General features: G+C 36.8%; 1 protein-coding gene and 1 pseudogene across 2 annotated transcripts in view; both read right to left on the bottom strand.

The window, feature by feature from the left end:
* The window catches only part of GOLPH3L (golgi phosphoprotein 3 like), a 75962-nt gene that overhangs the window by 26863 nt on the left and 23050 nt on the right, over window positions 1–26049 (bottom strand). The gene's annotated exons all lie outside the window — the stretch shown is intronic.
* On the bottom strand, window positions 1856–2472 carry LOC119528145 (annotated as a pseudogene).

Raw genomic sequence — 26049 nt, 5'->3', positions numbered from 1 at the left:
TGCAGTAGATTCCACTCTGGTGGGGTAGGGGATTGGGTGGGAGAAGGAGGTTGGGAGGAGCATGATTTCCTATTTTGGTATTTCAGATTAAAAAATATTTGCAGTTGCCGGTGTTCACCTGTTAATTTACAGACAGAGTTGAAATTTTTCTTGTTTTTTAAAACGGAAAGTTGCTGGGTTAAGTTATTCTAGTAACCTAGATGTGGGCAGAGCCAAACTGCCTTTGCAGGAGCCTCCTACCCTGAACTATCTAGATCAGTTGGGGGCTAGGGCAGTGGGACCTCTCACCCTGCCCAGGCTTTCAAGGTGAAGGGAATCTTAATCCTGTTTACTGCCACCTCCCCACCTCACTGTTAACAATTTCCTAACAAGGGAAACAGACCCATCTCTGCCCTTCTTCACCTGGCCTGTGCTACTGCAGCTCCTGACTCTTCTCTGCCCACATAAAGAGGCACAGGCTGAGAAATATGCCCCCACTGGCTCAGTAAATATCACTCTGGGAGTTGGGCCCTGGCCATGAACCTCTATTCTAAACAGATCCAAACTTGGTGTCCCTGTGAAATATGCTGCCTTCCCTCACTTAACATACTCTGTGACAGATGTGGATGGGCTGTCCCTGGATGGGGCTGCACAGACATGCAAGGCAGAGATGCCACCACCATCCTTTTGACCCCAGGGAGGGGCATAGCAAGCTTCATCTGGAAAGGGCAGAATGGGTGGCAGCAGCTTCCCTAGTTACTCTCCAGCACTTCTTAACTATTACTGTAGGCTATGAAAAATCTCATTATAGAAATGTAGCTGCAGAGGCCAGTGTGCAGACAGACTCCAGCTGCAGCTGTGTGCTTCGATTAGCCTTATATGATCAGTTGCCCAATCCCTGGATGTGGAAAGTGGCAAACCAGAGCTAGTGGGGTCAGGGTGCACTCCTGGTCCCTTCTCATGACCACAGATGTTGTATAGAAAAGTTGGGTCTTGTTCATGGACTAGTCTTGAGAGGAGTCAGTTTTCAAAATGAGGTTACTGTTTCTCTTCTTGCATGATGAGAGTTTTTTCAGAGCAAGTCAGAATTTTCTTAAGAATCTTCCTTTCCACCTCCCATTTCTAGCTCTGTGGGATAGTTGAGGCCACCACTCCAGCACAGTCACATAGTCAATCTCAGCAGTCTCTGTGGCCAAGGCACACATGGCCATCAGGTATTCTGGTTACTAGGACTAAGGATAAGTGAAGAAGTGAAAGGCTGAACATTAAGCAGGTTTTTTGGCAAAACCATGTGTCATGTAACTTTAAGACCAGCTTACAGTCCTCCATTAGATAAGTTTCCATCTGGAACACTTTCCACTTAAGGTTTTTTATACGTTTGACTACAACAGTGATAGGTGTATTTTTTTTAAATCCATTAGCCATGCTCAAGGAAAATATTCTTCATGCTTTAATTTTATACAGTGTCTATTAGGCACATTAGTAATCAGCCAGAAACCAATTTCAACCACCATTGATCCCTAAACTACAGTATCAGGATGGCTGGCTTAAAAAAGGACATGGATTGACTATAGTTTGATGCCTGCCCAGTACAAGGTATCTGGCTGACTTCCTCCTAAATAAGGCTAATATTAGTAACCTAAGATGTAGCCGTCAATGTTGTTGTTCTTGAGGAAGAGGATTTTTATGTCCCTTTCTGTCACAAGTAGCTAGCTAGGGACTGAACCCCACAGCGGCCCAATGTGAGTTTGGAGGATGGGCACCAGGAGGTGCCATGTGGAGAGAGCAATTTACAGTTCTGTAGTGTAATTTACTAGCCGCTTTCTTAAGCTCTCCCCCGGATGCTGTACAGTGTTAACATCCCTTCCTTGTGCTGTCAGGAATATCCCACTTTCTGGTCCAGTTTCACCGTTTTCATGGTGGTTTCCTCTCTGCTGAGGCCCATGTGGTCAAACATACAGTCATGCAGCTCAGGGACGCAATGTAACATATAGAACTTGTAACTGCAGCAAGACGATCCCAGTACCTGCTGCATCAGCTCTAGTTTGGTTTGTGACTAAAAGTACCATCCTTGACTCTTCTGTTTAAATCAACTGGTTTCCTCAGACAATTTGGTAGTCTCCAGTAGTCATAGTGGTTTCACTGGTGAAGCCTCATTCTGTGAGGCTGTGAAGATGAACCACAGGATCTTTTGGTTGGTGTGATTGAGACATGAGCTGTGTCCATGCGTGGGCCCACATTCCTCTTTACCTGGTGAAGTTCCATTTAGATTTGTTGGAAGTAACTACTGGCTGGGAATAAGAGTTGGTGTGGTTATCAAGATGTTGTCACTGTTAGTCTCATAAGAAAACAAATCTAACTGGTTGTCACTTGTAACGTGAAGTGGAATCATCACCTGGGTGAATCTTTTGAAAATCAGCAAAGCATTTTGAACAAACTCAGAGTCTTGTTGGACACCCTTAAGCTGCAGGGACAGCAAGGCAATTTGCCCATTTTAAAAGTTGGGTTGTTTTTTGTTGTTGAGCTGTAGGGATTCTTTATATATTCTGGATATTAAACCCTTATAGGCTGGCTAAGGAACTTCTGGGGAAGATGGTTGAGTAGGGAGCTCCAGGACTCAGTCCTTCCATCAAAACAACTATTAAATAGGCAGGAACTGTCTGAAACAACTATTTTGAAACTCCAGGTCCAGAAGAACACTGTACAGCATCCAGGGGAGAGCTTAAGAAAGAGGCTAGTAAATTACACTACAGAACTGTAAATTGCTCTCTCCACGTGGCCCCTCTATACTCATAGAGTCAGAATCTAGAATATAGGTTCCCAAGGGATGAAGGGAGGATAGGGAATAGGAAGTTAATGTTTAAAATGTACAGGGTTCCTATTCAGAATAATGGAAATGTTTTGGTAATGGATGGTGGTGATGGTAGCATAACATTGAGAACACAATTAACAGCACTGAAATATATACCCGAATGTGATTAAAGGGGGAAATGTTAGATTATATATAACAATAAAAATAATAAAAAAAAAATCCATGGAACTCCACTACACAGTGAACTCTAAGTTAAATCATGTACTTCAATAAATAGTACAATTATAAAAATGTGCTATAAATGATAAAAAAATGTTCCACACCAATGCGAGCTATTGGTGTTGGGGTGGTATATAGGAATCCTGTATTTTATGCATGATTGTTCTGTAAACCCACAATTTCTCTAATAAAGAAAAAGGAAAAAAGAAAAGGAAAAAAAAAAAAGAAATCTTATCAGATACATGGCTTCCAAATGTTTTTTCCAATTCTATAGAAAGTTTTTTTTTTACTTTCTTGATAATGTTCTTTGATGCATTAAAGTTTTAAATTTTGATGAAGTCTAATTTATCAATTTTTCCTTTTGTTGCTAGAGCTTTTGGTGTGAAGTGTAAGAACCCATCGCCTAACACAAGGTCCTGAAGATATTCCACTATGTTTTCTTCCAGGACTTTTATAGTTTTAGTTCTTATATTTAGGGCTTTGGTCCATCTTGAGTTAATTTTTGTATTGGTGTGAGTCAAGGGCCCACTTGCATACTTCTGCATATGTATATTCACTTTTCCCAGTACCATTTGCTAAAGAGATTATTCTTAACCCATTGAGGGGACTTGGTACCCTTGTAAAAAATGAACTGGCCATAGATGTAAGGGTTTATTTTTGAATTCTGAATTCTATCCCATTGGTCTATTTGTCCATCCCTGTCCCAGGACCATGCTCTTTTGATTTCTGTAGCTTTATGATAAGTTTTAAAATTGTGAACTGTGAGTCCTCCAACATTGTTCTTTTTCTAGATAGTTTTAGCTATTCTGGGCTCCTTACCATTCCATACGAATTTGATGATTGGCTTTTCCACATCTGCTAAGAAAACTGTTGGATTTAAGATTGGGATTGCGTTGAATCTGTAAGTCATTTTGGGCTGAATTTCTGTCAACAGTATTTAGTCTTCCAATCTGTGAATACAGAATGTCATTCCATCTACTGAGGTTTTCTTAAATTTCTGTCAGCAATATTCTGTAGTTTACCATGTACAAGTCCTTTACATCTTTGGTTTAATTTTTCAAGATATTTTATTCTTTTAATTGCTATTGTAAGTGGATTTTTTTCTTGATTTACTTTTCAGATTGTTCATTACTAGTGTATAGACACCACTGGTTTTTGCATGCTGATCTTGTACCTTGCCACTTTGCTGAAGTCATTAGATCTAAAACCTTTGTTGTCAATTTTTCATAGGATCATGTCTGAAAATAGGGAAAGTTTAACTTCTCTCATTCCAACTTGTATGCCTTTTATTTTATTTTTTTTTCTAGCCTAAGTGCTCTAGTGAGAACTTCTAGGACAATGCTGAATAGCAGTGGTCAAAGTGGGCATCCTTGTTTTGTTCCTCATCTTTCAGCATTGTGTATGACAGCTGTGGGTTTTTCATATATGCCCTTTATCATGTTGAGAAAGTTCCCTTTTATTCTAGCTTTCTGTATGTTTTAATCAAGAAAGGGTATTGGATTTTGTTAAATGCTTGTTCTGCATCAATTGAGATGATGTGTTTTTCATCTTCATTCTATTAATGTGATTTTCTTATGTTGATCCACCCTTACATTCTTAGGATAAATCCCTCTTGACTGTCGTGAATAATCCTTTTTTAATTTTCTGTTGAATTCGATTTGTTAGTATGTCGTTAAGGATTTTGCATGGATATTCATAAGGGTTATTAGTCTGTAATTTTCTTCTCTTATGATATCTTTATCTGGCTTTGGTATTAGGGTGAGGCTAGTCTAATAGAATGGTTAGGAAGGATTCCCATCTCTTCAAGTTTGGGGGAGAGTTTGAGTTGGATTAGTGTTAAATCTTCTTTGAATGTTTGGTAAAATTCACAAGGCTGTGGACCTCTCCTACATGGAAGGTTTTTGATTATGGATGCAATTTCTTCACTTGTTAGTCTCCTCAAGTTATTTGTGTGTTTTTATGAATTTGTCCATTTCATCTAGGTTATCTTATTTGTTGGTATAAAATTGTTCATAGAATCCACTTTTAATCTATTTTACTTCTGTGGAGTTCGTATTAATGTTTCCTCTTTCAATTCTGATTTTAGTTATTTGTATCCTCTTTTTTTGTCAGTTTAGCTAATGGTTTGTCAATTTTATTGTTCTTTCCAAAGAATCAACCTTTGGTTTTGTTGATTCTTATTATTGTTTTTGTTCTCTATTTCATTTATCTCTGCTCTCTATTTTCATTTATCTCTGCTTCTTTTGTAGTTCTTCCAAGTATGAAGTTAGGTTACTCATTTGAGATTTTTTTTTTTCAAATGTAAGCATTTAGAACCATAAATTGTATTCTCAACACAAACTTTGCTATGTCTTAAGTTTTGGTATGCTGTGTTTTCATTTTCATTTGTCTCTAGATATTACCTAAATTCCCCCATGATTTCTTCTTTGGCCCATTATTTTAGAGTGTTGTTTAATTTCCACATATTTGTGAGTTTTCCAGTTCTCCCTGTTACTGATTTCTAATTTCATTCTCTACTGGTCAGAGAAGATACATTGTATGATTTCAATCTTTTAAAATTTATTGAGACTTGTTTTGTAACCTAACATATGGTCTATCCCAGAGTATGTGTATTTTGGGAGACTGTGTATTTTGCTGTTCCTGAGTGAAGTGTTCTAAATTATGTCTGTTAGATCTAGCTGGCATATAGTATTGTTCAAATCACCTATTTCCTTATTGATCTTCCATCTAGATGTTCTATGCATTATGGAAAGTGGTGTGTTCATGTCTCCCACTATTTTATTTTTAATAATAAATTTTATTTTGAAATAAGTTCAATCTTACAGGAACAGTTGTAAAAACAGTACAAACCCCATACATAGAACTCCATCCTACCCCGACCCCCCTCCCCCCATACCCCGATCCATCACCTTTAAGATTCTGTCACACCGTCTCTTTCTTTCCCTCCCTCGCTCCCTCCCTCCCTCCCTCCCTAACACCCATCATCTATTGCTCTGTCCTCTGAACATATGAGAGCAAGCTGCATGTATCTTTGAACAAACAATATAATTCACATATACCTTTCCCATGGACAAGAGCATTATTCTATGCAATCTCATTAAACGCAGCTAAGAAGTTCAAGAAATTCAACATTGATATAAAGCTTACATTCTGTATTTCCTTTTTTTCTTTTTTTTTCTTGTGTCCCATCTGTGTCCCTTTGAGCCTCCTGTCCTCCATCCTCAGATCCCATCCAGGTTCATCCTTGGCATTCAGTTGTCATCTATTTAGACTGTCTTTTTTTTTTTTTTTTTTTCCAATTGTGGAAAGATATATATAGCCTAAATCTTCCAATTCCACCCCTCCCTAGCATTCAATTAGTGGGATTAATCACATTTAGAATGTTGCGATGCTATCACCTTCCGACCATCCATTTCTAGAAGTTTCCCTTCACCCCAAACAAAAACCCTACTCTCATTTCTTAACTCCCCATTGTCCCTTCCCCCACTTCTTGGAACCCCTACTCTACTTTTCATCTCTTTGGTCATATTCTCTGATACTTTGTGTTTACCATGGGGCTTAAATTTAACATCTTAAATCTATAACAATCTGGTTTTTCTTTGATACCAACTTAACTTCAATAGGACATGTAAACTGTGTTCCTATACTCCTCCATTCCCCCACCTTTATGTAATTCTTGTCAAAAATTACATATTTTACATTGAGTCCAAAACCACTGATTTATCATTATAGTTTATGTATTTTAGATCCTGTGGCAGTAAATAGTGGAGTTATAAATCAACAATACAGTAGTATTGGTCTTTATATTTACCATGTGATCTTTACTGGAAATCTTTATTTCTTCATGTGGTTTCAGTCAATTGTTAAGTGTCTCTTCCTTTCAGCCTGCTTAGGACTGATCTACTGGTGACGAAGTCCCTCAGCTTTTGATTATCCGGGAATGTTTTCATCTCCCCCGCATTTTTATCCTTCAGGTGTTTGTGAATTCTCCAAGTCTCTGATGGTTATTGACTTCTATTTGTATTCCATTGTGGTCAGAGAATGTGCTTTGAACAAATTCATTTTTTTATTTTTTATTTTATTGAGGCATGTTCCTATTTTTTATTTTATTGAGGCTTGTTTTTATGTCCCTGCATACAGTCCATTCTGGAGAAAGATCCGTGATCACTAGTGAAGAACGTGTGTCCCAGTGACCTGGGATGTAATATTCTATACATGTCTGTTAAAAGTCTCTATATCTCTCTCTCATTTCTTTGTTTCTCTGTTGGTAGGGCTCCCTTTAGTATCTCAAGTAGGGCAGGTCTTTTATTAGCAAACTCTCTCAGCATTTGTTTGTGAAAAATTTAAGCTCTCCCTCAAATGTGTAGGAGAGTTTTGCTGGATAAAGTATTCTTGGTTGGAAATTTTTCTCTCTCAGAATTTTAAATATGTCATGCCACTGCCTTCTCACCTCCATGGTGGCCACTGAGTAGTCATTACTTAGTCTTATGTTGTTTCCTTTGTATGTGGTGAATTGCTTTTCTCTTGCTGCTTTCAGAACTTGCTCCTTCTCTTCAGTATTTGACAGTCTGATCAGCATATGTCTTGGAGTGGGTTTGTTTGAATTTATTCTACTTGGAGTTCGCTGGGCATTTATGCTTTGTGTATTTATATTGTCTAGAAGGTTTGGGAAGTTTTCCCCAACAATTTCTTTGAATACTCTTTCTAGACCTTTACCCTTCTCTTCCCCTTCTGGGACACCAATGAGTCTTAAATTTGGATGTTTTATTTTATCTATCATATCCCTGAGATCCATTTCGATTTTTTCAATTTTTTTCCCCATTCTTTCTTTTGTTCTTTCATTTTCTGTTCTGTGCTCCTTGAGGAGGCTGGGTTGTTGTTCAACTTCCTCTAATCTTGTATTATGAGTATCCAGAGTCTTTTTAATTTGGCCTACAGTTTCTTTAATTTCCATAAGCTCTTCTATTTTTTTATTTACTCTCGCAATATCTTCTTTATGCTCTTCTAGGGTCTTCTTTATGTCTTTTATATTCTGTGCCATGCTCTTTTTCAAGTCTTTTATATCCCGTGCCATGCTCTCATTGCCTGTCTGTAGTTCTTTGATTAATTCTGCCAGGAACTGTGTGTCTTCGGATCTTTTGATTTGAGTGTTTGGGTTCGGGTTCTCCATGTCGTCTGGTTTTCTCATATGCTTTAAGATTTTCTGTTGTTTTTGGCCTCTTGGCATTTGCTTTACTTGATCTTTAATTTGTTAGAATTGCAGCTTGGTGACCTACATTTTCTCTAACTAACCAGCAGATGGCGTCCGTGAGTCACTTATTCCCCTCAAGTCAGTTCTCCCCAGCTTTGTGGTGTGTGGGGATCTGATTCTTTTGGGGTCCAATTGGTGCACTTAATTTGGGTGTGTTGTCAGTGCTGTCTGCCCTCAATGAGGGGCATGTGCCTGAGCGGTTAGGGAAGAAGGGCAAGTTTAATAATCAAACCTCCAAGGTGTTCCCGGAGATTTAAGGTTATTCTCTGCCGCTGACACAAAAGTCCTTGGTATTGGCATAGGTTCTCTGGGATTTCTGAGCAGTTCCCCCCTCCCTGCTGTGCTTTCCCAGGACCTCTGCTGAGGTGGGGAGGGCCGTGCCATGTCACAAGTGAGTGCTGGCCTCCAGGGAAGCCCTGGGCCGCCGGGCTCTGTAGGGGCGTTCCCAGCTCGCTTCAAAGATGGTTGAATGGGATGCATTAACTTCCCCCTTTCCGCACAGCTCCGCTCTCCCAGCTCTGGGACGATCAGCCGTGGGTGTATTCAAGGCCACTGTCCATGGCCAATATTGTGTCGTGTGAGCGGTGCTGCAGGAAAGACTCCCTGTCAGGCTGGGTTTCTTGGCCCGGCTGTGTGCTGTGTGTTCGGCCCCGGGCAGGAGTAGCCCCGCCCGCTGGGGAGACGGCTGCAAGTCGTGCGTTTCCCCTTTGCTCCCTTGGACCCGAGACAATCAGCAGTGGGTGTGGGAAGGGTTATCCTCCACCCCAGACACCAAGGCATTAGTCCAGACCGCTCCCGTCTTATCTGCAGCTGTTCCCGGGCTGCTGCTTCTTTTTTTTTTTTAAAAAAAAAAACGCCAACCCACCATTTCCCCACACCGCAGCGTGGCCGAGGGACTCAGCTGACTCACTCACTCGTTTCAGAATGCAAACTCCTGGTTTCACCAAATGCACGTTCCCTGTGGCTTTAGCAGAACTTGTCCGGCTGGTGCTACTCTGGAAGTGGTGTTCTGGTTTTTTATCTAGTGTTTTCCATGGACATGTTTTTTTCTCTGTCTCACCTAGTTGCCATCTTCCCAAGTGCAATCCATGTCTCCCACTATTAGTGTAGAAACATCTATTTCTCCCTTCAAATCTGTCAATATTTGCTTCATGTATTTTGGGGCTCTGCAGTTAGGTGATATATTTACAATTGTTATATCTTCTTGATGAATTAACCCTTTTATCAATTTATTGTGTCCTTCTTTGCTCCTTGTAACAGTTTTTGACTTATAGTCTGTTCTATCTAATTTTAGTTCACCCACTATAGCTCTCTTCTGGCTACTGTTTGCATGGAATATTTTTTCCACCCTTTTGACTTTCAACCTACTGGTGTGTTTGAATTTAAGGTGTCTCTTGTACACAGCATATAGCTGGTAGTTGGGTCATTTTTTTTTTTTAAATCCATTCTGCCAATCTCTGCTTTTTGACTGGAAAGTTTAAACTATTTACAGTTAAGGTAACTACTGATAATGCAGGACTTTCTTTTGCCATTTTGTGATTTGGTTTTTTTAAAGTTTTTTTTTTTTACCATTTTTGTTCCTCAATTCTTCCATTACTGCCTACTTTTTGTATTTAGTTTATTTTCTGTAGTGAATCATTTTGAGTCCCTTCTCATTTCTTCTGTGTGTACTCTTCTGACATTTTCTTTGTGGTTACTATGAAGCTTAAATTTAGCATCCTAAATATATAACAATCTTGTTTGACTTGATACCAACTTGACTTCAATAGCATACACAAAGTACGTTCCTATATCCCTCCATCTCCCCATCTTTATGTTGTTCTTGTCGCAAGTTACATTTTTATACGTTGTGTTCAAAACCAAAATTTAACATTTTATGCATTTGCATTTAGATTCTGTAAGGAGGAAAAAGTGGAGTTACAAACCAAAAATAAAATATGAGTGGTGTTTATATAATTACCCAAGTTGGTACCTTTATTCAAGATCTTTATTTCTTTATGTCACTTCAATCTACTGCCTAGTGTCCTTTTATTTTAATCTGAAGAACTCCTTTTAACTATGTTTATAGGACAGTCTAGTGGTGAGTTATATGGGAATGTCTTAATCTCTTCCTCATTTTTAAAAGACAGTTTTGCCAGATAAAAATTTTTTGGCTGGCAATTATTTATTTTAAGTACTTTAAATGTCATCTCACTGCCTTCTTGCCTCCATGGCTTCTGAAGAGAAACTGGAACTTAATCTTACTGAGGCTCCCTTTACATAATGCATTCCTCTTCTCTTGCAGTTTTCAGGATTTTCTCTCTTGGGCATTTGACAGTTCAGTTATAATGTATCTGCATCTAGATCTTTTCGAGTTTATTCTGTTCATTTGCCTCTTGGATGTGTATATTCATGTCTTTCATTAAGATGTGGGAATTTTTCAGCCATTATTTCTTTGAATGCTCCTTCTGCCCTTTTCTCTCTTCTCCTTCTGGGACTCCTATAATGTGTAAGTTTGTATGTCTGATGGTATATCACGGGTCTCTTAGGCTGTGTTCACTTTTCTTCATTCTTTTTTCTCTCCACTCTTCAGACTGTATAATTTCAATTTGTCTTATCTTTGAGTTCACAGATTCTCTTTTTTTGTCAGCACTAATCTGTTGTTGAAGCCCTTCAGGGAAATTTTTTATTTCAGTTTTTATGGTCTTCAACTCTAGTATTGAAGATTGGTTCCTTTTTATAATATCAATCTCTTTACTTAAATTCTCATATAAAAATATATTGTTCCTTCTCGAATGCCTCTTTGTTGCTCAGATGTGGCCCTCTCTCTCTAGCTAAGCCAACTTGAAAGGTGAAATCACTGCCCTCCCCCCTACGTGGGATCAGACACCCAGGGGAGTGAATCTCCCTGGCAACGTGGAATATGACTCCCGGGGAGGAATGTAGACCTGGCATTGTGGGACAGAGAACATCTTCTTGACCAAAAGGGGGATGTGAAAGGAAATGAAATAAGCTTCAGTAGCAGAGAGATTCCAAAAGGAGCCGAGAGGTCACTCTGGTGGGCACTCTTACACACACTTTAGACAACCCTTTTTAGGTTCTAAAGAATTGGGGTAGCTGGTGGTGGATACCTGAAACTATCAAACTACAACCCAGAACCCATGAATCTCGAAGACAGTTGTATAAAAATGTAGCTTATGAGGGGTGACAATGGGATTGGGAAAGCCATAAGGACCACACTCCACTTTGTCTAGTTTATGGATGGATGAGTAGAAAAATAGGGGAAGGAAACAAACAAACAGACAAAGGTACCCAGTGTTCTTTTTTACTTTGTTTTCATTTTAATTATTATTCTTGTTATTTTTGTGTGTGTGCTAATGAAGGTGTCAGGGAATTGATTTAGGTGATGAATGTACAACTATGTAATGGTACTGTAAACAATCGAAAGTACGATTTGTTTTGTATGACTGCATGGTATGTGAATATATCTCAATAAAATGAAGATAAAAAAATATATATATATTGTTCCTGATATCCTTTAGTTCTTTGTATGTGTCTTCCTTTAGCTCTCTGGGCATATTTAAGACCGTATTTAAAAATTGTTGTCTGGTATGTCCAAGGTCTTGTATTTTATGTTGATGATTTCCAATGTTTTATCTTGTTTCTTTGGATGGGCCATTGTTTCCTGTTTCTTTGTAGGCCTTGTAATCTTTTGTTGCATGTTGTACATTTTAATATGTTAATATATTAACTGTGGAATGTAGAATCTGAGGTGTCTGTTCCTTAAGTTTGTAACCAGCTAGTGATAAGAAGAGATTTTCTTGAATTCCAAGGGGTAACCAAAACAAACAGATACCAAAAAATCACGTTTCACAGTCTTTCAGGATTAGCTCTGTGTTGGCTGTTATCTCTACCAGACCTTAGCCCTCCTACCTATGAACCTGAAGAACAGTCCAAGGTGAAAGTGCCAGTCCTCTGTTCTCTTCAGAGCATGTGTCTTGTCCTGGGCATTTGCTTGTGGCCTTAGGAATTTCCCCATGTACAGGGATCTGAATGCTCCTTCTTCTTACTAAGAGATTGTCCTTCCTCCCTAATCAGGACACTCTATTCTTTGCCCTAGAGTGCTGTGAATTGATTGTTTCTTACAATGATTTAGCTCTCTGGAAGGCGCTTCTAAGTGCAAAGCAAGTTCTAGGATGGTGAGCCAGAAACAAAGTGTCCTGGTTCAGTCCCTTAGGCTACCACTAAATAGACTGGCACAGACATACATGCACCCCAGTGTCTGCACAGGGGTTCCTCTGCTCCCTTGAGAACTGGGACCAGGGACCCATACTGAGAGCACAGCCTAGCTTTACACCAAGTCTGGGAGAGGGTGGGGGAAGGGCCAGCAAGGGTGTTATGAGGTTTTGCTACCATTTTTAAATTTTTTTCTTGATTTGGTGCTTGCTCAGTTATTGCAACCCTTTACCTGTTTTCTGGTGCTCTGAGAAAGAAGGCTCTTCCAGTTTTTGCTAGTTGTTCAAAGATTCTGTGGGGTAACAGAGCCCTAAAGCATCTCAGTCCCTTGAGACAACGTCCATCCCTTGAGTTTCTGATTTCAACAATTTTTCATTTTTAAAAGTTCTCTTTAGTTTTCAAGCTTGTCTGACCATTTGTGATAGGATCTTTTTGCTGTTCATTTTGTGGTTCTTTTATTCCTTTAAAAATGTCAGATATTTTATATTGTCTGATCATTTTAATATAACAATATCTGTGGTCCCTGGCACACTGTTTGTTATTTCTGCTGATTCTTTCTCATGTTAGTTTGTTTCTTTGTATGTTGGATGATCTTTGATTAAGAGTTCCACATCTAATTTTTGTCAATCTGTGAGATTCTGGAGGCCTAAATTGAGGATCTTCTCCAGTGGAAGATCTGCATTTGCTTCTGCCGGACGCAATGAGTGGAGATTGGGGGGAGAAGTGGAGTTGTGCCATGTAACTTGGACCACATTTAAATCTACCTTCCCCACTCTCCCTCAGGCCCAAGGCTTTTTCTGACCATCCCAATCCTTAATCTCAGGACTGATTTGGTCATTTGTCCCAGGGCTATCTGGTTTTCATATTTGTTTCATGTCTAGATTTTAGTTTTGTCATTTGTTTAGGGACTCCTGAAGATTTCCTTTACCTTCTAAGGATCTACTGATACATTAACTTTTTCAAGACTTATTTTGTAGCCCTTCAGAGTTTCTGATCACCATACTGCCAGAAGTAATAGTCCTCTAATTTCACTTCCCACTATAGCCAGTATGATTTTTAAGCTCAAATCTAATTATGCAACTCACTTCTCCTCTGCTTAAAAATCTTACATGTCCCTCTTCCTAGCCTTCAGGATCAAGTCCGAAGTCCTTAGTACAGCACCCAAACCAGGATTCTACTTACTACGCTCTTCTCTGGCCTCTTTCTCCTTAAACACTATGCTCTAGCTATCCTGAATTACTACTTTAAATACTCATATTGTGCCATTTTTACCTATTGGTCTTTGCACATACTGTTCCTTCTGTCTAGAAGAACCTCCCCCTAACTCTTCCTTATTTTTAAGGATTGAGTACAGGTGTCACATCTTCCACGTAAACTTCTCTAACATTGCTTCCCCTCCATTCCACACTCTGATTAGGTTCCTCACCTAGGTGTGTCTGTATATAGCTCTCCCATTGCATCTATTATACCAAACTGCAGTCAACCTTTTGCTCTTACTAGACCTATATTCCTTAAAGAGAGAGTATCCCATAAGACTGATAAGTATCTGCTCAATGCTAGTTGAAAGCATAACTGTATAAGTGAAAGTGAATATGTTAATCTGGCAAAAGCTCAGCCTCGAACCACAAATACTCCCTCAGACATTTCCAACTTTCCTTTGGGCCTGATCTTAGACTCAAGGTTGGGATTAGTTTACTCCATTGCCTGCCTCATTGCTGCTGCAAGAGTCATTATTTGTGAATGGAGAAGGATAGGCCTTTTATATATATACTTGGATTTTATAAAACTTATTTGTGTAATTAAGGTTAAACTGTAATTTACTTCAGAACACGTAATTTATTTAGGCATAACATAAATAATCCCAAGGATAAATCTCAACAGGTGCACAAACATTTCAGCCAGTATCAAAGTGCTTGGAGAAAGTGTTTTCCCTTGTTTTCTCATTTCTTCTTAACAATACAACTTCTGTTTCAGTTGACAGTGATGTCAGATTGTCAACAGAAATATAAAGAAACAATGCAGACTGGGATCTAGAAACTATATGATCTTGAATATCACTCCCAACATAGCATCTCAAAACACATAAAACTCTCCAATTGAGATTTTAAACTTTCTCTTTTTGCATAATATGTCATAATTGAAAGAAAGTACAAAAGCATATATGTAGGGTTTTAAAAATAATTATAAAACACCTGTGTAACACCTGTGTAACTATAAAAAGGAGACTGGATTTAGAAAAAGATGATCAGTGAGAAAGAGAGAGAGAGCATGTACTATGGGGACAGATGACACAGACTATGGTATTGCCATCTAAGGTAATATCTTATAACAGATTCATGATACAAATCCAGGTGTATAAAAGTTTGGGGATAAGGAAAAATGTAGCTATCTATATTTCTAAGATCTATCTTCCTGTAAATATATCTATTTGCTTGATGAATTCCCAGAGACCATCTATTATAAGAATCCTGTGTTAAAGGACCAATGCTTTGGTATGTCTGAGCAGGAAGATCTTGCAAATACGTACTAAAATTCAACATTCAGTCATTAAATTTAGTTACCAAAGGCTATTATACACAAGAAGAAAAAAAGAAAGAAGAAAATTTTAGGGCCTACTAAAAACAAATGGAATGGCAAACTGTACTAGACCATGGAGAATCTTGGAGGAGAGGCAGAATGAGATCTTTGGATAGTGGACTTCATTTGTCCTGAATATAAAATACATAATTAAAAAAAAATCACATTACAGAAATGTGTAATTTTGAAAGTGAAGGTCTCCTGTAATACAATTCCTCTCCAGATAACCATTATTAGTTTTAGTGTGTATTTTTCTAGATGTTTATATAAATACTCTATTATATATATTTTATTATTTACAGAAATGAGTTCATACTTAGTGGCAACTTTTTTTCCACTTACCTATTATTTTGGATATCTTTGTACATTAGTAAATATAGATCTACCTAATTCTTTGTAATGGTTGCATGTTATTGGATAGATGGACAATAATTTTTGCTACTAGAAAAAAATGTTATAAAGACATATTCATTTGTGATTTCTGCTGACTAAATTACTAACAGAAATTCTTGGGTACAAGATTATATATAAAATTTTTATATTGTTCTTTTGCTCTTGTAAAAGCTGAGCCATGAGAGTTCAGTAAATTCAGAAAGTCAACATTTCATGATGAATTTCCGCCTAGTTAAGTATTGAAAGTGTCCCTCCTTATTCAAACTTCCTTGAAGACACACCTTAAAACAACTCTGAAGGTTACAGGTTTTAAAGTTGCCTGCTTGAGGAAAGAAAACAAAGAAACTTAAAGCTTTATCATTAAACACCATGCTTATAAGGAAATTTTTTTTAATAATATTAGAAAATGTTTATGATAAAGTTGAATGAAAAAAATCCAGATACATGCTGTGTATTCAAGGTTATCATAATTATGTAAGATACTGTTAACTTTATATCTTTTTATTATTTCCAAATCTTAACAGGGAGAGAGTATTACTTTATTAGAAAATATTTCAGAAAAAATAGCCAGTGCCTCCCCCCAAATCTGAAAATTTGACATTAAAATTCCATAAGAGGGAAGATTATGGTAAGATGACAGAGTAGGAAACTTCAGGATTTAGTCCCTCTACCAAAACAGCTATTGAACTGGTCTGAGTCAAATATTTTGTAACTCTGGAATCTTCTGAAACAATGTGCAGCACCCAGAGAAGAGACGGAGGAAGAAGCAGGTAAATTGTTGTGAATATTGGTGAATTTCACCCTCTATCCAGCAGATATCATATCCCATCCTCCAGCTGTATGGTAGGCAACAGTGAGGACTGCAGCCTGGGCTCGTAGTGCAGTTTTATGGTACCAGGGTGAGCTATAAGGACCTAATCCTACAAAATCTGGTTGTGTGAGGACTGATTGCTGATCATTGCTTTTCAGCTACTTCAGATACCTGGGGGGCCAGATGTGGAGGCAGCCATTGTTTCAACCCTTCAGGCAAAAGCAGCAGAGGAGTCTTAAAGAGGCAGTACCGTATCTTTTTAAAATTTTTCATCTTTTCTCATTCCATATCACATTGGGGAGCAAAAAATAGTTTGATAAAGTCACAAACTGACAGCTCTAGACAACAACAACAACAATAACAAAAACCCTAGTAATTCTAAAGGAGTGGGAGAACTATTTCCCAAGTTAATAACAACATAGTACACAGAATGTCAAGTTCTCAACAAAAAATTATAACACACACCAAGAACCAGGAAAGTATGACTCATTCACAGGGCAAAAAAAAAGAATTTACCTGAAGCCATCCCTGAAGAAGCTGATATATTGTCACTATTAATCAAAATCTTTAAATCAATTATTTAAAATATGTTCAATGAGCTAAGGGAATCCATATACAAAGAACTAAAGGAAGTTAGGAAAATGTCTGAACAAAATAAAGAGATAGAAGTTATAAAAAGGAACCAAACAGAAATTTTTGTACTGCAAAGTACAGTGATGGAAATGAAAAACTTGTTAGATGGATTCAACAGGCAGAAGAAAGGATCAGTGTGAACTGAAGACAAGAAAATTGAAATTATGCAGAATGAAGAGCAGAAAGAAAAAAGTAATGGAGAAAACTGAACAGAACCTGAGGGAGTTGTGGAATACCATCAAGCATACCAACATATGCAACGAGTTCCTGAAGGGACTAAGAAAATAACTAAAAAAATAGAGGAAAGGAAAGAAGGAGGAAATAAAAATGATACACTATAAAAATGCAAGAAAAAAAAAGAGGCAGTACTGGAGTAACTATGGAACAACAACAATAAAAAAGCAAGACATACATAAAAAAGTAAAACCTTCCTTCTCATTTATTACCTTAAATGTCAATGCACTAAACTCCCCTATTAAAAGGAAGATATTGGTAGACTAGATGAAAAAGCATGATCCATCTATATGCTGTATACTGGAGACTCACTTTAGGTACAAAGACTAAGATATCCCATACAAACAGCAATCCAAAGAGCCAGAGTGGCTATATTATTGACAGACAAAAAAGACTTTAAGGCAACAAAATTACAAGATACAAAGAAGGATTTTATATATTGATGAAAGGCTCAATCTAGCAAAAAGATACAATTATACATGTATATTCAACTGACAACAGAACCCCAAAATATATGAAGCAAAAATTGATAGAATTGAAGGGAGAAACAGATCTACAATAATAGTTGGAGACTTCAATACACCACTTTCAATAATTGATAGAACATCTAAACAAAACATCAATAGGAAATAGATGGCTTGAACAACACTATTAACCAACTAGACCTAATAGACTTATAGGGAATACTTCACTCAACAACAGCAGAATATATTTTCTCAGGTGCACATGGAATATTTTCCAGGATAGATCACATGTTAGGCCACAAAACAAACCTTATTAAATTTAAAAATACTGAAATCATAAAAAATATCTTCTTGGGCCACAATGAAATAAAGCTAGAAATCAACAACGGAAGGAAAACTGGAAAATTTACAAATATGTGGAAATTAAACAACACATTATTAAAAAAATCAATGGGTCAAAGAAAAAAATCACAAGGGAAATTAGGAAATACATTGATACAAATGAAAACAAAAACATACCCATACTTAAGGGATGTAGCAAAGGCAGTGCTTAAGAGGAAAATTTATAGTTCTAAAGTTCTACATTAAAAAAAAAAGAAAGATCACAAGTTAATAACCTAACTTCACACCTAAACTAGAACAATAAGAGCAAACTAAACCCAAAATCAGTAGAAGGAAGGAAACAGTGAAGATTAAAGCAGGGATAAATGAAATAGAGACTAGAAACAACAGAGAGAATAAAACCAAAAGTTAGTTTTTTGAAAAGATCAATAAAATTGACAAAACTTTAGCCAGAACTGACAAAGAAAAAGAGAGAAGAAGGACACAAATAACTAAAATTACAAAAAAAGTGGGTACATTACTACCTACCTTACAGAATGGACAAGAAAGTACTATGAACAATTGTATGTTCACAAATTAGAAAACCGGGATGAAAGGAAAAATTCCTTCAAACATGCAAAATTACCTAATCTAATGCAAGAAGAAACAGAAAATCTCAACAGCCATAACAAGAAAAGAGATTAAATCAGTAATTAAAAACCTCCCAACAAAGGAAAGTCCAAGACTGGATGGTTTCAATGCTGAATTCAAATGAATATTCAAAGGAGATTTAACATAATCCTTCTCAAATGCTTCCAAATATTAGAGGAGGAAGTACTTCCTCACTCATTCTATGAGGTCAGATTACCCTGATACCAAAGCCATATAAAGACAGCATAAGAAAAGAAAATTACAGACCAACATCCCTTATGACTATAGATGCAAAAATTCTCAACAAAAGACTGGCAACCTGAATTCAACAGTATATTAAAAGGATTATACACCATGACCAAGTGGGATTTATTCCAGAAATGCAAGGATGATTCAACATTAGAAAATCAATAAATGTAAGAATGATGGGGGGAAAAAAACATGGTCATTTCAATTGAGACAGAAAAGACATTTGACAAAATCCAACATTCTTTCATGATAACAATACAGCATTCATTGCAACATTATTCACAACTGCCAAAAGGTGGAAGCAACATAAATGTTCATCTGCAGATGAATGGATACACAAAATGTGGTTATACACATACAATGAAATGTTATTCAGCAGTAAAAAGAGGTAAAGTGCTGTTACATGGTACCACACATGGATGAATCTTTAAGACTTCATGAATACGCCAGACACAAAAGGACAAATATTATATGATTTATCTCATTTGAAATACTTAGAATAAGCAAATTCATAGAAACAGAAAGCATAATAGTGGTTACCAAGGGAGGTTGGAGGGGGAATGGGGAGTTATTTGTAAATGAGTATGAATTTTGGTTTGGCAGGTTAAAAATAGTATGGAAAATGATAGTGGTGAAAGTTACATAGCACTGTCAATGAACTTAATTTCACAGAATTTTCTACTTAAAATGGTTGAAATGAATTTTGTTATATATATTTTATCACAATTAAAATAAGTTAAAAATAATTACATGAAAGAAGGAATTCTTATTTTATTAAAATTTTTATTTTAAAAACTTTTATTTTCGCAACATATATGCAACCTAAAATTTCCCCCTTTAACCACGTTCAAATATGTAATTCAGTGGTGTTAATTACATTCACAATGTTTGCAAACATCACCATCATCTACTACCACAATATTTCTATTGCTACTAACAGAAATTCTATACCAATTAAGCTTTACTTCCCCCTTCTCTGGCGATCCCCAGTACCTGGTAACTTATATTCTCATTTCTGACTCTATCAATCTGCTTATTTTAATTATTTTTTATCAGTAAGGCCATACAATATTTATCCTTTTGTGTTTCTTCTATTTCATTCTACATGAGGTCTTCAAGGTTTAACCATGTTGTTACATGTTTAAGAACTTCATTCCTTATCATGGATGCATAGTGTATATACCACATTTTGTTTATCCATTCATTTCGTTGATGGACACTTGAGTTGCTTCCATATTTTGGAAACTGTGAATGGGCCGCTATGAATATTGGTGTGCAAGTATCTGTTCAAGTCCCTGTTTTCAATTCTTTGGGTATGTATCTAGAAGTGGGATTGCTGGGTCATACAGTAATTCTATACTTAATTTTCTGAGGAACCACCAAACTGTTTTCCTCAGTGGCTACACCATTTTAAATTTTCATCAACAGTGAATGAGTGTTCCTGTTTCTCCACATCCTCTCCAACTCTTGTTATTTTTTTTTTTTAATAGCAGCCGAACTAGTGTGTGTGAAATTGTATCTCATTGTGGTTTTGATTTGCATTTCTCTCATGGTTAATGATGTTGAGCATCTTTTTGTGTGCTTTTTGGTGTATCTTTTATGAAGAAATGTCTATTCAAGTCTTTTGACCATTTTTTATTAGGTTGTGTGACAGTCTGAAACTGAATGGACCCCAGATAATCATGTTTTAAAGCTAATCCATTCCTTGGGTGTAAACCTATTGCGGGTGGGACCTTTTGATTAGGTTATTTTAGTTGAGGTGTGCCACAGGTGGGTCTTATTCCTCTTACTGGAGTCCTTTATAAATGGGATTAATACAGAGACAGACATACAGAAAGAAACAAGCTGACAGAGCAAACTGTAGAAAGAGAGGAAGCCACTGAAGCCAGAAGCTGGAAGCAATGAAACCCAGAAGAGGAGGGAGAGATCAGCAGATGCTGCTGTGCCTTGCCACTGATAGAGGAATCCAGGATCACCAGCAGCCTGTCTTCACTGTTGCCTTGATTTGGACATTTTCACGGCCTCAGAAGTGCAAGCTCGTAAACTAATAAATTTCCATTCTTAAAAGCCAGCCCATTTCTGGTATAGTGCATCTCAGCAGCCTAGCAGTCTAAACAGGTTGTTGTCTTTTTGTTGTTTAGTTGCAGGATTTCTTTCCAGATTCTGGAAACTAAACCCTTATCAGATATGGGGTTTCCAAATGTTTTCTGTCATTCTGTAGGTTGTCTTTTTACTTTCTTGATGAAGTCCTTTGGATGCAAAAAAGTTTTAAATTATGATGAGGTCCTGTTTATTTTTATTTGCTTGTGTTTTTGGTGTGAGGTCTAAGAAACCATTGCCTAACACAATGTCCCGAAGATGCCTCCCTATGTTTTCTAGGAGTTTTATGGTTCAGGTTCTTATATTTAGGTCTTTGATTCATTTTGAATTAGTTTTTGTACATAGTGTGAGGTAGAGGGCCACTTTCATTCCTTTGCATATTGATAACCTGTTTGCACAGCACCGTTTGTTGAAGAAACTATTCTTTCCTCATTGAGTGGACTTGGTACTCTTTTCAAAAGTCTATTGGCACTTTGCTATTATTTCAAAATGGATTTGACAATGAATTCTCTTAGATGCATTATACTTATTTATGTCTCGTTTTAAAATTGAGCATTAAGAGAATGCAGTATGTGTAACTGCCAATATTTATAGAGGTCTGTTGCATTTTTGTCAATAAAATTTTTGTCCCCAAGAAAGGCAAGAATACACTTTTTTTCCTGATTGAGTTGGTGTCATGTAATCTTGGTTATCCCAATACTCATGGCTTTGGGATTTTGAATTGGCAAATATTCATGAAAAAGCATGATACATTCTGTGTGATCTCAATAACATAAAAATATGCTCAGAACGGACCTAGAAGGGTATGTCAAACTGTAAACTGCTTGTGATTCTGGATGACTTTTGTCTTCTTTGCTTCTTGTACTTTTCAGTTTTCTATATTGCACAATAACTTAAATATCTGAAACAAATGTTACTTTAAAAACAAACAAAAAAACAGACTATTGTCCATACATGTGTGGGTCTAATTCTGTTCTCTCAATTAAGTTCCATTGGTCTATATATCTGGCTTTGTGCTAGTACCATGCTGTTTTCACCACTGTAGATTTGTAAAGTTTTTAATGCAATTTTACTGATATATTCACGTCCTATTCAATCAAAGTGTACAATAATCAGTTGTTCAAAATATCATCATATAGTTGTGCATTCATCACCATAATCAATTTTTGAACATTTTTGTTACTCCAAAAAAATAAAAATAATCAAAATAAAAATAAAAGTAAAAAAGAACACCCAAAACATCCCATCTCCCCTACCCACCCCCATTATTCATTTACTTTTTTGCCCGTTTCTACTCATTTGTCCAAACACTGGATAAAGGGAGTGTGAGCCACAAGGTTTTCACAATCACACAGTCACACCATATAAGCTTTACAGTTACACAATCATCTTCAAGAATCAATGCTACTGGACTGCAGTTCAACAGTTTCAGTTATTTCCTTCTAGCTATTCTAATACACTAAAAACTAAAAAGGGATATCTATATAATGCATAAGAATAATCTTCAGAATGACCGACGTCTTGACTCCATTTGAAATCTCTCAGCCACTGAAACTTTTTTGTTTGTTTGTTTTGTTTTCATTTCTCTTCCCCCTTTTGGTCAAGAAGGCTTTTTGAAATATGTTTTAAAATTGGGAAGTGTGAGTCCTCCAACTTCACTCTTCTTTTACAAGATGTTTTTGGTTATTTGAGGCCCTTTACACCCCTCTAAATAAATTTGATAATTGGTTTTCCATTTCTGCAAAATAGGCTGTTGGAATTTTGATTGCTTTGCATTGATTCTGTAGATCAATTTAGGTGGAACTAACATCTTAATATTTAGTCTTCCAATCTATGAACACAGAATGCCTTTCCATTTATTTAGGTCTTTGATTTCTTTCAGCAATGTTTTTTTTAGTTTTCTGTGTATTTGTCTTTTACATCGTTGATTACATTTATTTCTAGATGTGTGATTTTTTAGTTGTTATTGTAAATGGAATTTTATTCTTAATTTCCTCCTCAGATTTTTCATTACTAGTGTTTAGAGACTCTGATTTTTCTATGTTGATTTTGTAACCCGCTTCTTTGCTGAATTTATTAGTTTCAGTGGCTTTGTTGTAGATTTTTCGGAACTTTCCATAATATAGGATCATATCATCTGCAAAAAGTGAGTTTTACTTCTTCCCTTCCAATCTGGATGCCTTTTATTTCTTTTTCTTGCCTAACTGCTCTGGCCAGAACATCCAGTTGAATAACAGTGGTGATGACAGGCATCCTTATTTTGTTCCAGATCTTAAAGGGAAAGCTTTCAGTCTTTCATAATTGAGTATGATGTTAGTGGTGGGATTTTTCAGTTCTCTGCATTTAATTGATTTATAGCTTCATTTCACTGTGGTCAGCAAAGATGCTTTGTATAATTTCAATATTTTCAAGTTTATTGCAACTTGTTTTGTGACCCAGCATGTGGTCTCTCCTGGAAAATGATCCATGTGCACCTGAGAAGAATATGTATCCAGCTGTTTTGGGGTGCATTGTTCTGTATATGTCTGTTAGGTCTACTTCATTTATATTATATAAGTTCTCTGTTTCCTTTTTGATCTTCTGTCAAGATGTGCTATCTAGAAAGAAAGTGGATATTGATGTCTACATTATTGTAGAGATGTCTATTTTTCCCTGCAGTTTTGCCATTGTTTACCTCATGTATCTTGTTAGGTGCGTAAATATTTACGATTGTTATGTCTTCTTGGTGGAGTGACCCTTTTATTAATATATAGTGCCCTTCTTTGTATCTTTGTAAAAAGCCTATTGTTTCTTAAAGTCTGTTTTGTCTTGGCTTAAAGTCTATTTTGTCCAATATTAGTATAGCTACCCTAGATTTCTTTGGTTTCTATTTGCATGCATTATCTTTTTCCATCTGTTCATTTTCAACCTATTCATGTCTTTAGGTCTAAGGTGAGTCTCTTGCAGACAACATAAAGTTGGAGCATGCTTTTTTTTTTTTTTTTTTTACTCCATTCTGCCATTTGTGTCTTTTGATTGGGGAATTTTAATTCATTAACATTCAGTGTTATTACTGTAAAGACAAGACTTACTTCAGCCATTCTGTCCTTTGTTTTTTCATATGTCATATTTTTTTTAATCTCTTTTTTTCCATTTACTGCAGCCTCCTTTTGGGTATCTCTTGTGATGTATCTGATTAACCCCTTTCCTAATTCCATTTCTGTATATTTTTTCAATACTTTTTTTACTTTCATTACCCTGGGGTTTGTATCACACAACCTCAATTAATAAACTAATAGTGTGAAAAGATAACAACTTCAATAGCACACACATTCTCTGCTCCCATATCCTTCCTTTCCCCTCTTTATATTGTTTTGTCCCACAGTACCTCTTTATATTTCACATGTCTGTTATCAGGAAATATGACACTTCTTAATTCAATTGTATTCTAACTCTTACAAGAATTAAAGAGTAGAGTTATATATTGAAGATAAAGTACTACTGAGCTTTGCATTTACCCATCTAGTTACCTTTACTGGATGTCTTCACTTCATACTGCTCGAAGCCACTCTCACCTGTTTTTTCCTTCCAATCTGAAAACTCCCATTAGCATTTCTTTTCGGGTAGATCTTTTATTGATGAATTCTCTCAGTTTTTGTTTATCTCCCTCAGTTTTAAAGGACAGTTTTACCAGATAAAGAATTTTGGGCTGGGAACTTTTCTCTTTCAGTACTGTGTATATTTAAACATTGCACTCTTGCCTCCATGGCTTCTGATGAGACAAATCTCTTTTCTCGCAGCTTTCAGAATTCTCTATCTTTGGCATTTGACATTCTGTTTTGGAGTAGGTCTATTTAGATTTATCTTATTTGGAGTATGTTGCACTTCTTGGACACATATATTCTTATCTTTTGTAAGAACTGGGAATTTTTCAGCATTATTTCCTCAAATATTCCTTCTGCCTCTTTTCCCTTGTCTTCTCCTTTTGGTACTCCCAGATGCTTATGCTGGTTCTCTTTGTGCTGTCACACAGGCCCTTTATACACTGCTCAGCTTTTTTCTATTCTTTTCTCTGTTTTCCCAACTGTATGATTTTGATTGTCTTGTCTTCTGATTTGCTGATTCTTTTTTCTATCTGTTCAAATCTGCTGTGTATGCCTGCAGTGTATTTTTAATCTCTGTGCTACTAATCCCCATAATGTTATCTCTCTTTTAAAACTTTCTAATTCTTTAATTTGAATTCTAATTCTTCTTTTTGCTCACACATTGTCTTAATATTCTTTAGCTCTATTTCCATATTTAGTTTACTTTATCCCTATTTTCCTTCAACTCCTTGAATAGATTTAGATTTATTTGAACTTCTTTGATTAGTTGTTCCAAAGTCTCTGTCTCCTCTTAAGTTTAAATTTATTCTCTTGATTGAGCCATATCTTCCTGTTTTTCAGTAGGGATTGTAATTTTTTGCTGATGCCTGGGCATCTGATTATTTTGATGTGCTAACTGAAAATCAATTTCTCCTTCTTGCCTAGGGTTTTATTATAGATTGGCTATGTGTTAAGGCTCTTCTTCAAGGCCTGCTCCAGCTTACAGTGAACCTTTAGAGCAGCCCTAGTTAATTGGTCAGATATTCTCAGATCTTCTGCACCTGTGTCTTATCTTGGACATGCAGTGCAGCTTTTAAGATTGCCCTTTTATGTGCAACTGTTTTACTTCCAGGTTTCCTTTCCTCTGTTCCTTCTCCAGGAGTCCTGAGCTCTTCTGTTTGTTTTTGTGCAGATTTTTCTCCCCAGCTCCTATGATTTGCTCAACTGGTCTCTCTTACTCAGTGCCCCCCTTTCCTCCCAGTTTTCAGCCCTGGGGCCTATCCTACCATCCGGCATTTCAGTTTTCTCTTTTTTCCGTGAGGTTTTTCTGCTTCCAGTAACTTCCACATTAGGGTATCCCACCCGAGGGAGCCAGATGGGGACAGTGTTCAAAAACTCCCGCTTTCAACTTTGCAGGTAAACTCACTGCCCTCCCCACTATGTGGGATGTGACTCCCAGGGGCTTAAATCTCCCTGGAAACGTGGGACATGACTCTCAGAGGTGAGCCTGGTCCTGTTATCGTGGGATGGAGAAAGTCCTCTTGACCAAAAGGCGGAAGAGAAATGGAACAAAATAA

This window comes from Choloepus didactylus, chromosome 2 (genome assembly GCF_015220235.1).
Source record: "Choloepus didactylus isolate mChoDid1 chromosome 2, mChoDid1.pri, whole genome shotgun sequence".
In the NCBI taxonomy this organism is placed as follows: Eukaryota; Metazoa; Chordata; class Mammalia; order Pilosa; family Megalonychidae; genus Choloepus; species Choloepus didactylus.
Note: the sequence above shows the minus strand (reverse complement) of the source record. Positions and strands in the feature narration are given on the sequence as shown.